The sequence below is a fragment of the Macrobrachium nipponense genome, chromosome 2 (assembly GCF_015104395.2).
Source record: "Macrobrachium nipponense isolate FS-2020 chromosome 2, ASM1510439v2, whole genome shotgun sequence".
NCBI classification, from domain to species: Eukaryota; Metazoa; Arthropoda; class Malacostraca; order Decapoda; family Palaemonidae; genus Macrobrachium; species Macrobrachium nipponense.
The window spans coordinates 129037308-129052842 of record NC_087201.1 but is presented as its reverse complement, the minus strand read 5'-3'; the positions used below and the strand labels follow the sequence as shown (position 1 = coordinate 129052842).

At 40.6% G+C, this 15535-nt stretch overlaps 1 pseudogene; it reads left to right on the top strand.

Moving 5' to 3' along the window:
- Positions 1–15535, top strand: part of LOC135221309 (T-complex protein 1 subunit gamma-like) — a 104079-nt pseudogene that overhangs the window by 65751 nt on the left and 22793 nt on the right.

The window sequence follows — 15535 nt, the reverse complement described above, 5'->3', positions numbered from 1 at the left end:
CAGGATCGAGTCTCAAGTGAGGGGGTAGGCTGGGGGAAGCGGAATGCACTGGAGTCGTTCTCTTGAAGAAAAAAATCCATTGTAGGTTGCACAGTGCGTTTTTTCCGTTCTTCATAAATTAATCGTAACATGCAAACACTGTCTTGATGAGCCCTCTGAACTTTGGCAAACCGTTCCTCGTCCCCATCCATTTCACTTAAAAGTTTCAGTCCTTGAATCAAATAAGCAAACGCCTCTGCCAGTTTTTTAGTCGTAAACGTTTCGCTCCGGCTCTTTTATTTCTTCTTCCTCTTCTGCTTTTTTTTGTTTTTTTTTTTTTCTCTTCTGCAAGTGCAATTAAATCCTCTGCCGTTAGCTCTACATCTTGCAACATCTATAAGTTCGTTGGGATATCTTCTCGTCAATTTCTAAATCTAAAACTTTCCCAAGTATCAAGATCTTTTTATTGATTTCCACTTTCTTCTTCATTCTGATCGAAACCTTTAAACCGAGTTCAACATACACTTTCAGCAGATTTTTCCAGACCCCATTCATACACTCTTTCTTTACCTCCTTCCACGCCCTTCCTTCCCATGTTCATAATGGAGTTAAGAACACTAAATTCTTTCCAGAAAGTTCTGAGATCTTTCTCCTCGTTATCCGTAGCCTGAACAGCCTGCGCAAACGTGTTCCGAAGATAATACGCCTTGAACGTAGCCACAGCACCCTGATCCATGGGTTGTATGAGAGAAGTTGTGTTTGGTGGCAGAAACACAACTTTTACATTCTCGTTAATATCTCCGATGTGCTGAGGGTGGCCAGGAGCATTGTTTGAGAATCAGAAGAATTTTGAAGGGGGATGTTATTTTTTCTACAATCTTTCACTTCCGGAATGAAGCAATGAACGAACCAGTCCTCGAACAATATTGCAGTCATCCAAGCTTTTTTATTATGACGGTAATGCACAGGAAGTGTCTGCTTGTCGATGTTTTTTAAAGCCCTTGGATTTTCTGAGTGATAAATCATAAAGGGCTTAAGTTTATACCCAGCCACATTTCCCCCAAGCAGAAGAGTCAATCTATCCTTGTATGCCTTAACCCGGGCATGCAACCGTTGCTTTCTTTGTGGATGTAGGAGACCGTTGTGGCATACGTTTCCAATAAAGTCGGTTTCGTCAACATTAAAGATTTGCTCTGGCAAGTAGCCTTCATTAACGACGATCTCGTTTAAACATCCTTAAATTTAGCGGACCCCGTCGGCATCAGCGCTTGCTGCTTCACCGCCTAATTTTCAACACTGTGAAAATTATGGCGGGTTCTTGAAACGACGAAACCATCCAGCACTTGCTGCAAAACGTTTGTTGTGGTTATCATCATAATTCTTCTTCAGCTCTTCAAAAAGCATGCGCGCCTTTGTCCTGAATGGTAAGAGGGTGAGCGGCATACGCTTTTGTATTGATCCGCCATCCACGTGACCAGTAACTGCTCCTTTCTTCCAAAGGCCCTATCCTCTTCTTTGATATAACCGTTGAATGAACTGAAGCAGATGCCTTTACAGCATCCATTACGCGTTTCTTGTCCTTGATGGATTGGTTGGGGATACCGTCGATTGCGATAAACGTTCGTCACGTGCGATAACCATGACTGCCTTTCCCGCTTCACGCTGGTTTATTATTTTCAGTTTCTGCTCCAAAGTGATGGATTGCCTCTTCTTTTTTGCACTACCAGCAGGACACCTATTTGGTTGTTTGGCAGACATAGTTTTTTTGTTTTAATTTTCGGTACTTAAAAAAAAACTCAAATCACAAACGAACACCGACCTAATGTTTCTTGGTTCAAAACGAGCGCAAGTGAGGTCGAACTCATTGCCGCTGTACCTACGGCCAGCCTCTCGCTCTCGGGCCAACATATCGTACAGCGTAGTACGCTGCTGCCAGCGCTCGCTGTGCGCGAAATTTAAAAATACGCATTTTCAATTTTTTTTTTTTTTTTTTTTTTTTTTTTTTTTTTTTTTTTTTGTTTTTTTTTTTTTTTTTTTTTTTTTTTTTTTTTAGTATTAATTGCTAACCCCATCGTAACATCGGATTATCGTAAAAAAACGAATTATCGTAACCGACAGCACTACCTGTATTGTAATATATACAGTAATTAGAGATACAAGCAGCCCAACATAAAAAAATTTTGAGATACGAGCTTTGACTTGGTGCATATTTTTGTCCGAGATACTAGTGGAAAAATGAGTTCAATAACAACAAAAGAGATTGATGAAAGTATTGTTTTTAATGTTATACATAATCGTTCTGCGTAAAATTGGTTTAAAGCCATGAAAAAAGCCGGAAACAAGAAACAAACTCTTGTTATCTCCATACTTAGCCCCACAATACTTCTCATTACTCTTTAAAAAAAAAAAAAAAAAACAAAAAAAAGCCCCCTTTGTCCCTACTACCATATTCCTCATACTTCCTCACTTCGGGTGGGTTACCTCTCATAAATACTGCCTTCGCACTTCCTGCTCACTCTCACTTTCACTACTTCCATTCTGACCTTTCTTACCCTCTTCTGAATATAACGAATCTACATCCATACTTTTAGTCATACCCTTTCTTACCCCTCTTCTGCCTACTTTCATAATTCCCACGTACCACTGCCTAAATCCACTCATCCTTCACCTTGCTCCCAACCTCTATTCTCATCTTCATCATTCATTTCTTCTTATCTTGCCCACCATCCTTACTAATCTAACATTCCCTTTAGCCCTTTCCTTATTTCCTTACTCTCAACTCCCTTCTTGCCCTTCTGCTCTGATCTATCCCTATTCTGTACCTTCTCTTTCTTCTCCTCATTTACCACAACCATATCACTTTCCTCACACTTTCATCCACTTGTTCTTTCACATTCTTATCACTCCTGGCCCATCACAAGACCCGTAGGCCTACCTCCTACAGCTTCCCCCCTCTCCAAAAAACCCTTTCATCATTTCCTTTATCATCTCTTTGCCCAAACTTTTCATGCATTTTCAGTATACAGGCGGTCCCCGGGTTACGACGGTTCCGGCTTACGACGTTCCGAGGTTACGACGCTTTTTCTTAAATATTCAATGGAAAAATCCATCCTGGGTTACGACGCTTGTTCTGAGGTTACGACGCTGACGCTTCCGACGCTCCGAGTTAACGACGCTTTTAAAAAACGCATACTTATGATAAAAATCCTTTATAGTTTAGCACAGTATATTAATAAAAAATAAGTTTCTGGTTAGATTACAACAAAAATTTTTGAGATTATGATGATTTCGACACTTTTTATGTTATTTTTCTATGTTTTTAGTGACGCCTCATATGCGGAACTAGTTTCCGAGCGAATGAATACATACTAGTTTACATATAAACAGTCCAAAAAGCGCAAATAATGAAAAAATCATTGCTTGTTTCCAGTAATAATAACAAAACGAAGTTTCTGGTTAGATTACAACGCAAATTCCAAGTATCCAAAGAGAGACATTATCCAGTTATTTGATCAGAGAGAGAGAGAGAGAGAGAGAGGGCGTCTTCCGACGCTCCGAGTTAAGGACAGAGAAGTGTTTTCGTTTCGTTTAAACGGCCTCTGACTCATGCCAGTAAATGTTTTGTTGATACTAATAATATAAGCCTATTTAAAGATACGTTTACTTTAATTAGTCTATATGATACGTAAATAGTAATCAACTGTTCTTGTAGCCCTCAATATTTGGCAAAATCGAAGTATCCAAAGAGAGACATTATCCAGTACGTAATTTGATGAGAGAGAGGAGAGAGAGAGAGAGATGAGACGAGGAGAGAGAGAGAGAGAGAGAGAGAGAGAGACGCTTTGGCAACAATGGTCTCGGGGGTTTTTATAGCTTCCTTCTGCTTGATGATCGTGGATATTGTAGAAGGATTTCGGACCATACTCGTTTGCCAAATCGACGATACGAACGCCAACGTTCATGCTTTGCTATAATTTCATGTTTTGCTTCCATCGAAATAATTTTCTTGGGTTTTTTCTTATCACCTGCTTTGTCTTTAGCTTTGAGACCCATGGTTAATAATAAAATAGACAAAATAACACGAAAAATAGGCGCAAATACAAACGAACTAAACAACGACGTGTTAACATGCAGCACCAACAAACAAACAGACTGAACGCCATTTATCGGTCGCCTATACAACTAACACTCATCGCAAAACTCGTATCTCAAATATTTCGTTGTATAATCAAAGCTTGTATTTTCGCAAAAATTTTCTGTTATATCTCAAAACATTCGTATATTAGGGCAATCGTATGTCAAGTTTCCAATGTAATTTGATCGGAGAGAGAGAGAGAGAGAGAGAGAGAGAGAGAGAGACGAGAGAGAGAGAGAGAGAGAGACGCTTTGGCAACAATAGTCTCGGGGATTGACGTAACTTTTATTTAACTGAACAGATAGGACAGAGAAAGTGTTCGTTTCATTAACGGCCTCTGACTCATGGCAGGAAATGTTTTGTTGATACTAATATATAAGCCTATTTAAAGATACATTTACTTTAATTAGTCTATATGATACGTAAATAGTAATCAGCTGTTCTTGTAGCCCTCAAGATTTTGCAAAATCACTCCAGGTTGTACATAAAACTTCAAGAATGTAGTGTCACCAGAGGATACAATAGTTTTTTACCTTCAAGAACCAGCATTCTTTTATGAAAATAACTCCAGGAAATTGTACATAAAACTACAGGAAACAACATGTAGTGTAACCAAGGATTACAAGTAAGGTTTTTATATAACTTTTTATTAGTTTAAGACATATTTCCAAGCGTCGTTCCGGCTTACGGACGATTTTCGGCTTACGACGCGTCTCAAAACGAACGGAAACCCCCGTCGTAACCCGGGGACTGCCTGATCGTTTATTTTATGTCCTTTAATATCAAGTTCAAGTAAAACATTCTAAGAATGAAGTTCTTATATATTAGTTTATGGTATAAATTAAGAATGCACACATTACGAGCGAAAATTTCATATATAATTGTATTCAAATCGCGCTGTGATCAAAATGGTTAAAGCTAAACAAGTTAATTTTTTTCGTTGTATTGTACACTAAATTGCGATCATTTTGGTATATACCACATTGTAAAACGATCTAAGCAACACAGAGAAAATATTATCACAAAAATGATGTATGAACTCGTAACGAGCGGACGTAAAAAAGTTTTTCAAAAATTCACCATAAACTAAATATTGTTCTAGAGACTTCCAATTTGTTTTCAAAATAAAGATAAATGATTGAATATTACTATACTTTAAGAGTTTTAGCTTACAATTGCCGTTTTTCGACCATATTGGATGAGTTAAATTTGACCGAATGTCGATTTTTTAAATATTTTTTTTTTTTTGTTTATATGCAAATATTTCGAAAATGAGAAAAGTTACAATCTTCAATAATTTTTTTTTGTATTCCACATGAAATTGCGCACATTTTCATATATAAAACTCTATGAAACGGAGCAAATATTCCGAGAATGCAACGTACGCATTTCGGAGATTTGCGGCGGAGAATCCACGTGCGTAGGGAAGGAATTTTTTTTTAATTCACCATAAATCTAAATATTTTGCTAGGGACTTAGAATTGTTTTCAAAAATGAAGATAAATGACGAATAATAGTAGACTGTAAGAGTTTTAGCTTACAATTGTGTTTTTCGACCATTCGGTAGTCAAATTTGACCGAACGTGTATTTTTCTATTTATCTTGATTTATATGCAAATATTTCGAAAATGAGAAAAGCTACAACCTTCAATAGTTTTTGTTGTATTCTACATGAAATGTGCACATTTCATATATAAAACTTTATGTAACGGCTAATTTAAAATTTGTGCAAACATTACGACAATCGCACGTATGATTTTTTCGGAAGAGTTAACGCTGCGGACGTAAGGAATTTTTTTTTTTTTTTCATAAATTCACCATAAATCGAAATGTGCTGAGACTTCCAATTTGTTGCAAAATGAAGGTAAATGATTGAATATTACTAGAATATAGTTTTAGTTTTAGCTTACAATTGCATTTTTCAACCATTTCGGTAGAGTCAAGTTGACCGAAGGTTGCAATTTTGGCACTTAATGTTCTTTATATGAAATATTTCAAAAACTGATAAAAGCTACAACCATGGGTTTGTTTAGTTGTATTGTGCATAAAATTGCACACATTTCCATATATAAAACTTTATGTAACTGCTAATTTAAAATGGTGCAAACATTACGACAATTGCACGTATGATGTTTCCGAAGAGTTAATGCGTGGATGCAAGGAAAAAGTTTTTTTCATAAAATTCACCATAAATCGAAATATTGTGCTAGAGACTTCGAATTTGTTGCAAAATAAAGGTAAATGATTGAATATTACTAAAATAGAAGAGATTTAGCTTACAATTGCATTTATCGACCGTTTCGGTAGAGGCAAAGTTGACTGAAGGTTGAAATTTTGGCACTTATCGTTATTTATATGATAATATTTCAAAACTGATAAAAGCTACAATCATAAGTATTTTTTTTGTTGTATTTTCAAATGAAAATTGCACAAATTTTGAATATATAATTTTCCATGTAATGGCTAAATTAAAATGGTGCAAAAATTATGTCAAATTGAGAAAATAATTTCTGAGAGTGTGTCACTGATACTTTTGTTTGTGCGATAAGAAAGAAAGAAATTCGCGCTTGCGCGCCTGCGTAACAATTGTAAACAAAACAACACCTTGATCCGTGAACTCCCAGCATCCCCCAAGGTGCGTGATTCAAAAGTTTTTGGCTGGTAGGCCTATAAGTATTTTTCCGCGAATTTTAAAAACTTTAACAGGTCGACGTTTTAAAATACGTTCCAATCGGCACCCAATAGACAGTTTATCTCAACGTAAAATACATCCAATAGGCGTTTAAGGGTTAATTTACAACAACTTTGAGTTCAACATAGTTCTTGGTTTTGTTTTTACATCTAAGTAAAAATCTGCAGAAGGAATTAACAGGACCGCTGAATTTTTAAAAATTGGTTTTACTTTTATAGCTAAGTAAAATTCTGCAAAAGAAGTGATTAATAGGACCATTGAATTCCATCTGAGCAAGTTAAATTAGACAGCTGAATAAGAATAGATTGAAGGAATGAATGAAAAGTAAATTCAGAAAGTAATATGACTATAGCCAAAAAGAACCTATAAAACCCCTTGGTACCATGTACAGTGTGCTACACAAGGCACACCTAGGTATCTTTGGGTTTTGACATTTGTGCTGTAGTGAATAGTATGCAGTATTCTTCAGCTTTTGCAGAAAATTGTCTTTTTACACATTATGGCTCTTGCAAAGATTAATGCGGAATGAATCTGTTACAAAAGAATTTACGTCTAGTTAATTCGTCATTGATAATTTCTTGAAATATTTGTGAGCTCTAGATTAGTATGCACTTTACTACTTTTAAGACACCAAGTTCTTGTGTATGCTGTATTATGGTTTATAGTTTCCTAGTAAGTAATAGATGGTATTTGGTATTTTTATTTGCTTTTTTTGCAGTGACTATAAATGGAAAGTTGAAGAGCACCTTGTAGCAATGCTGTATATGTGTATTTTCTTACTTATAGGTTATCCCAAGAACTCTTGCACAAAACTGTGGTGCAAACATCATCAGGCTGTTAACAAACTTACGTGCAAAGCATGCCAATGGCGAGACTTTCTGGGGTGTAGATGGAGAGAGTGGAGAAATGACAGACATGAGAAACCTCAAGATTTGGGAACCACTGTCTGTGAAGCTTCAAGTTTACAAAACTGCTGTTGAGGTAATGGGAGTTGAGAGTTTATTATAATTTCTTATTACACAGAATGTATTATTACTGAATAGTAAATAATCTATTTCAGGTAAATTTTAAGATTGATATGAACATGCTCATAAAAAAAAAATTAGTAGGTAAAAGTGCTTTTGAATGTTTTGTGCAAAGGTTTTTTTCAAGATGTAAATGACTTTTCTATCTTGTATGTTTTCTGCAGTTTTCTGTGTTCCCATTTGGTGTAATTTCTTTTCTATGCTCCTCTTTCATGATATTCTGAGCCTTCCTAATACTGATGGCATCATTATTTTAAGAAATCTCATAAGATTAATTGTTCATACACGGAATTTTCAAGCGCCTTAGTAGCATGGTTGGTATGGTATTTTTGTCCTACCTCAGTGGTTGCGGGTACGATTCTCGGCCCCGTTCCATTGAGGAGTGAGAGATGTGTATTTCTGGTGATAGAAATTCATTCTCAACGTGGTTTGAAAGTCACGTAAAGCTGTTGGTCCCGTTGCTGAATAACAACTGGTTCCACTGGTTCCATGCAACGTAAAAGCACCATACAAACAAACAAACTCACTAACAAACGGAATAACTTTCAGTCTTAAGGATAGGATAAATCATCTGGCGCCAGCTGGAAACCGATTAAAAAACAATGAAAGATTGAAAATATAAGGGATTTGTGGCACCTGGTATCTGATGGATAGTTGAGGTGGAAGTGAGTTTGAATCCAGTGACACATCAGTCTTTCTCCAACCACTTGAGAGAGTGGATGTTGCTTTGCTCTTCTCCCAATCCAAGTTTTTTTTTTTTTTTTTTTTTTTTTTTTTTTTTTTACCTAATTCATACTACCATACTATTGTTTCATATACAGTAATACCTCAACATGAGCATTCCGAGATACGAGCCAGCCTCCAAGCAAAATTTTACATTGAGATATGAGCACTCTTACGAATGCCAACGCTAGATGGCCGAGCGCTTGGGAGCTCTCTAAGCCCGCTTCACTTGTTCAGTTCACGTGGTTGTCAACTTCCATACACATCTCCCGTGTTGTGTTTGTATTATTTATGTGATTTTCACTGTATTTGTGAACATTATTTGTAATAAGTGATGGGTCCTAAGAAAGCGAGTGTTAAGGTTGACAGTGAGAAGAAAAAATGCCTGATGATGATAGAGATGAAGCATGAAATTATAAAAAAAACATGAGCGTGGTGTCCGCGTAAGGGATTTGGCATGCAATTATGAGCGGAGTACCTCAACGATATGTACAATCCTCAAACAGAAGGCTGCTATCAAGAGCACAGAGGCTTCCAAAGTCATAACTAAGTTACGGACAAATATAAACACATAAAATAGGTAAAAATAAAAAGTAAAAAAAGAATAAGTTAAAAAAAATAAGCGAAGTTCATTTAAGTTAATTTTAAGTTTGTTCATGAATCTTACCTGCCAGATATATATATAGTTGTATTCTCCGAAGTCCGACAGAATTTCAAAAACTCCCGGCACACGCAGTGGTCGGCCAGGTGGTAGTTACCCATTTCCTGCCGCTGGGAGGCGGGCGTAAGGAACCATTCCCATTTTCTGTCAGATATTTTCTGTCGCCGGTGCAGACAACAAGTGTTTTCTGCACCTCCGTCATTGGATTTTGGAACTCCTTTGGTCACTTGAGATCCCCGATTGATTTTTTGGAGGGTTATTTGATTTGGATCGGTGGTTAGGCATACGCTAATTGTGGATTGTTTTTATTTTGCTTGATTTTTCCTTAAACTTACGATGTCTGGATCTAGTTCGACTAGGCCAGCGTATGTTGTGTGGAAGAATGCAAGGTAGGCTACCGAAAACTTCGGTAGACCCTCATACAGTGTGCGCGAATTGTAGGAAACATGTTTGTATGTTTGATGACCGCTGCAACGAGTGTGAAAATGTCTGATTCTGCGTGGAAGGCTTATGAATCATAGGTACGTAAACTAGAACGTGATAGTGTAGGGAGGTCTTCTTCCAAGCGTGTAACACAAGTTCCCCGTCCAGTAGAATTTATCCCTCCAAAGACCTGTGATGCCTTCGGGCCCTACAATAGTGTCTTTGGAGGGTAATACCCTATCTGTGATTCTTAAATCTTTGCGTAGCCTGGAATCATGATTGCATTGGAAAGTTTTAGTAGTGTAGTGAAGTATAGTGATAATGCCAGTGAGTGTTCATTCTATCGCGTAAGCGTATAATTTCTCATTGACAAAACACTACCGCGTGATGGCTCTCCCTACCTCGGCGAGGCAGAATGTAGTAGGGAGGTAGCTGTCCAAGTGTCTAAAATATCTACGTTTGTTCATAAAACTACCAGTCAGATACTATATATATATATATCTGCCGGGTAAAGGTGAACAAGCGTTGTTGTATCATAGTAATATATTTTGCCCTTACGTCATATTACTATCAAGCAGTTGTATGGTTCAAGTTATATACTCATACCATAGTTATCTTACGGAGGACAACCGAGAGTACGATTATTCTTATACATTTAATCGGTTCTCCCTGCAACTATTCAGGGGTTGCCGGTTTCCCTATTTTTAAACATTTAAGGTATTGTTATGACAATACCAAGTTAGCCTTTTATATTTAGCAAATTCAGTTTCGCTTAAATATACCAGTTTGATGGTTTTTTGTTTCTGCTCTAGAATGATAGTAAACCTATTCATTCGTAGAATGGTGTAGGTGGCAACTCAGGCAGAGCAGTGCGAGAACGACGAACGTTCTCTGAGTCTGCTGTCGCTAATGCCAGTGTTCAGTTCCATCTGATTGTCTGCCATGCGTGGTAGTTAGTTCTCTCTCTCTCCATGCCGGATTGACGGACTAACCGTATTTCTACCCTACAATCACGGCCTTAGCCTCGGGTTGAGGGGAATTCTAGCATACATGACTGAACATCTTCACTTTGCAAGAATTTTTTGATCTATATAGATATATATATATATATAGAATATTATATATATATATATATATATATATATATATATATATATATATATAATATATATATAATATCATTATATATATATATTTTGTACAAGTAACTTGACCCAGCAGATATATACTTAGCTATAGACTCGGTCGTCCCGACAGAATTTCAAAAACTCGCGGCACACGCGACAGGTAGGTCAGGTGATCCACCATTCCCGCCGCTGGGCTGGCTCGGGTCTGCGGAACTATTCCCGTTTTCTAAGCCATAATTTCTCTGTCGGTTGAACGGACAACACCTATTGTTCGTTCCTCCATCTTGGATTTCAACTCGTTTGCCGAGAATTTGGATTGGTTTTTGGTGACGTATTCTGTTTTTTCTCTGGCTTGGCATACGCTTATTGTGGACTGTTTTTTCGACTTGGTTTTGACTACTCTTTCACGATGTCTGACGCTAGGCTTCACCATGTTTAGAGTTTGCAGTAGGGAAGAATGTAAGGTTAGGCTGCCTAAATCGGCATTGGATCCGCATAGTATTTGCGCTAAATGCAGGGAGAATGAATGTTCTTTTATAACACCTGTGTGGAATGCGAGAAGAGAACCTTACGGAGCTTGAATGGAAGGAATTATCATCATATGTTAGGAAGCTTGAGAGAGATAGAGTGAGAAAGGCTTCAGCTAGGTCATCTAGTAGATCTTGCTCATTAGAACAAGAAATTAACTCTCCATCTAACAATTTTCCCTTAGCCTCAGCTGCTTCTCCCTGTTCTGAATCCAAAGATTCTTCGTCAGAGAGGGAAATGTAAAAGCTTCTATTAAGAAACTTCAAGCTCAGCTACGAGCTCTAAACCAAGGAAGGTAAGTTAGGTGGTGATAAGTGACTTGTGCAGTGTCCCCAGTTGCAGTGGAGGGGGCGTCTGACCGGTTCCTCATTGCTCCTAGGCCTAGACCCTTTCAAAAACTCCAGGACCAGGGGGAGGAGGAATGTCGAAAGCCGCAGGGAGGATGCAGAACATCCCCAACGGTCAGGCGTCCCTTCGGCAGATCCTGTTGTTAAGTCCCAGGCTGCCTCGGATTGCCGCAGAAAAGGCGTCCTAAAGGAGTGTTTTTTCGGCCTCAGACTCTTCCTCTCCTAACGATGGTAAAGGAGTTTGGACCTCCCGTTCGCGCCCGTTTGAAGAGAGCCTGGAAGGCGCCTAAAGGAGACGCTGCTGACTCCAGCCCAGAGCGTTTTCCGAGGATTGGCCTTCGGGACCTAAGAAGACTAGACTAGAGGAGCCTGCTCTTCAGGATCCGACCAAGGAAGTTTTTGGTTAATCTGCAAGAGCAGTTAGCTTCGCTCGTAGGCTCTTTTGCGAAGGACGCTACAAGGAGAAAGGATGTCTCGTCTCCCGGTTAGAGTTCCGCTAAGCGTCCTTCTTCGTATAGGAGAGAACTCTCGATCTCCAGGGCGTTTATCGCCTTCGTCGAGAGACTCGTCGGATAGGAGTTGTTCTCCTGAGAGAAGAGCCTTCGCCCTATAGGCTGTCTTCCCCGAAGCGCCCTCTTAATCGCAGCGAAATCGAGCAGAAGTCTCGATCGGTTTAGGTGCAAGGAACCGGAAAACCGATTTAGGTATCAGGATCCCTTGGGTCTTCAGGACCAGGTCCAACCAGACAGGCGCAAAGAGGCAGCAAGACGCAAGAAAGGGCGTCAAGAGCCTCTTAGAACGCAGGATTCAGGACGTCAGGATTCGGCTACGAAGGCAGGAATCAGGGCGCCATGAGTCAGGGCGCCATGAGTCAGGGGCGCCAGGAGTCAGGGCGCCAGGAGTCAGGGCGCCAGGAGTCAGGACGTCAGGAGTCAGGGCGCCAGGAGTTAGGACGCCAGAAAACAGGACGCCAGGAATACGTTAGGCGTCAAGTGTTAGGGCGCCAAGAGCCTGTTACGCAGCAGGATTCAGGACGCGTAGGGAGGATCTTTTCAAGCGCCCTGAATCAGGACGCCAGGAGCCTAGCAAGCGCCACGAACCCGACGAACATAGACAACAGTCTAGTAGGCACAAGAGTGTTGCCGACAGACAGGAGCCTCACTCCTCGTATAGGAGTGCTAAGGTTCCGCGCTCCCCTTCTCGGGAAAGGAGTTCTTCTCCCGGGAATGAGCCAGATCACTCCAAACAATCTCCTTCTGTAGATCAGTGGACCAGGTATCGGAAGACGAAGAGCCTGTTAGATGTAGCAGTTTCGGACTACAAGACTTTCTCTTTTGCTGCTAAAGGAGTTCGGAGACTCCCTTCATCCTGCGGACCCTCTTCACCAGGATCGTTGATGTCCAGCACTAAAGCTCTCAAATCGTCTTCCTTCGTTAAGATGCGCCCCCGCTCTTTGTATGAAAAAGGCTTTTAAAAACTTTTTTCAGAGTGGTTGATTCCAGAAGGGAAGCGGGCAAGACAGTTTTTTCCTGCCCTCCTTCCAAATTAACAGGCAAACCAGGAAGGTGGTACGAGACCAAAGAGCCGATGGGGTTTAGGTCTGCCTTCTTCCGCGGATGCGGATTTTGCTTCCTTAGTGGACTCAGCTAGGAGGAAGTCGTTGCTGTCTGCTAAGGCGACTTGGGGCATGTGTAGCTGGACCACCTTCTAAAGGGCCTCTTTAAAACCCTAGAAGTCTTCAACTTTATGGACTGGGCATTAGGAGCTTTAGCAAAGAGATCTCAGGACACGGACTTTGTTTCCATGGAGGAACTTTCGAGCGTCCTGGCTTGCCTGGACAGAGCGGTCATGGATGGTTCTGTGGAAGTTGCCTCTCTTTTTTGGTACGGGAGTATTGAAGAAGAGATCTGTCTTTAGCTCTTTCTTAGCAAGAGCAGTATCACCCTTGCAAAGGACATCTCTTCTTTTTGCTCCTTTATCCCGCACCTTTTTCCACAAGAGACGGTTAGAGAGGTTTCGAAATCTCTTACTGAGAAGGTAACTCAAGATCTCCTCACGCACTCAGCCAAGAAGTTTAGGTCGGCAGTGCCTATAGAGAAGAAAGAGAGAGATCTTTGTTCAGCCCTTTCGAGGGGCCTCCTCTTCTAGAGCCCCTCTTAGAGGTAGAAGACCAGAGAGAAAGAGTAGACCATCTAGAAGGTCCTTCGGGAAGTATAGATGAACAGCAAGTCCTCCAGACGAAAAAGTAGGCGCCAGGCTACTCCACTTTGCCAAAGTCTGGGCGCAGAAGGGAGCGGACTCCTGGTCCCTCTCTATCCTGAGAAAAGGATACTTGATCCCCTTCAGGGAAATCCTCCCTTGACGACAACTCCAAGGGAGTGACCGCCAAGATACTCGGATCCGGTCCGAAAGCTTGCTATGTTGCAAGCAGTGGAACAGATGATTTCCAAGGAAGCGGTAGAATGGTTCAAGATCTCCAGTCTCCAGGATTCTACAATCGGCTTATTCCTGGTACCGAAAGCATCGGGGGGATGGAGAACCAGTTCTAGACGTCAGTGCCCTGAATTTCTTTGTCTTGAAGAAGAAATTTTCGATGGAGACGTCTTCCTCTGTTCTATCTGCTCTTCGTCCAGGTGGACTGGATGGTGTCCCTGGACCTTCAGGATGCGTATTTCCATGTGCCAATTTCATCCGGCAGCAAGGAAGTATCTGAGGTTCATGTTCCAAGGGGAAGTAGTTGTTACAGTTCCGAGCGATGTGCTTCGGACTTTCGACTGCCCCTCAAGCTTTACTTTAAGGAATCATGAAGAATGTAGTTAATTGGCTACATCTGGAAGGGATCAGGATCTCGTTATATCTGGACGATTGGCTAATAAGAGCCCAATCGGAGGAAAAATGTCTGGAGGACCTTTTAGTTACTCTGAAGTTGACAAAGTCCTAGGACTTTTAGTAAATCACGAGAAATCCATGCTGACTCCCCAGCAAAGTATTGTCTATCTGGGGATTCAGATGGGATTCTCGGGATTTTCTAGCGTATCCTTCGCAGGAAAGGAGACAACGCTGCCTAGAAAAGGTGTCAGTCTTCTTAAGGAAAGAACATTGGTTCCGCGAGGGAATGGATGAGCTTGCTGGGGACCCTCTCCTCGATGGACAGTTCATTTCCTTAGGAAGACTTCACCTAAGACCCCTTCAATTTTATTTGAAGGAGAAGTGGGATTGGAAGTCCAACAATCTGGGAGAGAATTTTCCAATCTCGAAAACGGATCAAGGAGATATCCGTTGGTGGTTAGATCCACAGAAACTAAGCAAAGGAATCTCCCTTCGCTACAGAAAACCCTCGCCTAGCGTTTTGTTTGCAGACGCCTACAGATTCAGGGTGGGGAGCGACCCTAGGTTTGCAAGAGGTGTCAGGCATTTGGGAAGGAGAACAAGTGTCCTGGCACATAAACAAGAAAGAGCTAAAAACGGCCATTCATCTAGCTTTGTTCAATTTCGAGGAACAGGTCTCAGGTCTGGGGATTCGATTCATCGGGACAACACAACAGCCCTCGCTTATATAAAGAAGCAAGGGGGGACGCATCCTTTTCCCTGTACGAGTCAGCAAAGGATCTGCTGATTTGGCACAGGAAAGGAAGATCTCTCTCCTCACAAGGTTGCAGGGAGAGGAAAAATGTCCGGGCAGATCTGTTAAGCAGAAAAGAACAAGTCCTACCCACGGAATGGACTCTCAATCCTCAGATTTGCCAACAACTTTGGCAGCTGTGGGGAAGGCCCAATATAGACCTGTTCGCGACCAACAAGAATCACAGATTAGAAACCTATTGCTCCACGATCTCGGATCCTTCAAGCAGTAGCAGTAGACATCTTTCTGCTAGATTGGACGGGCTTGACGCTT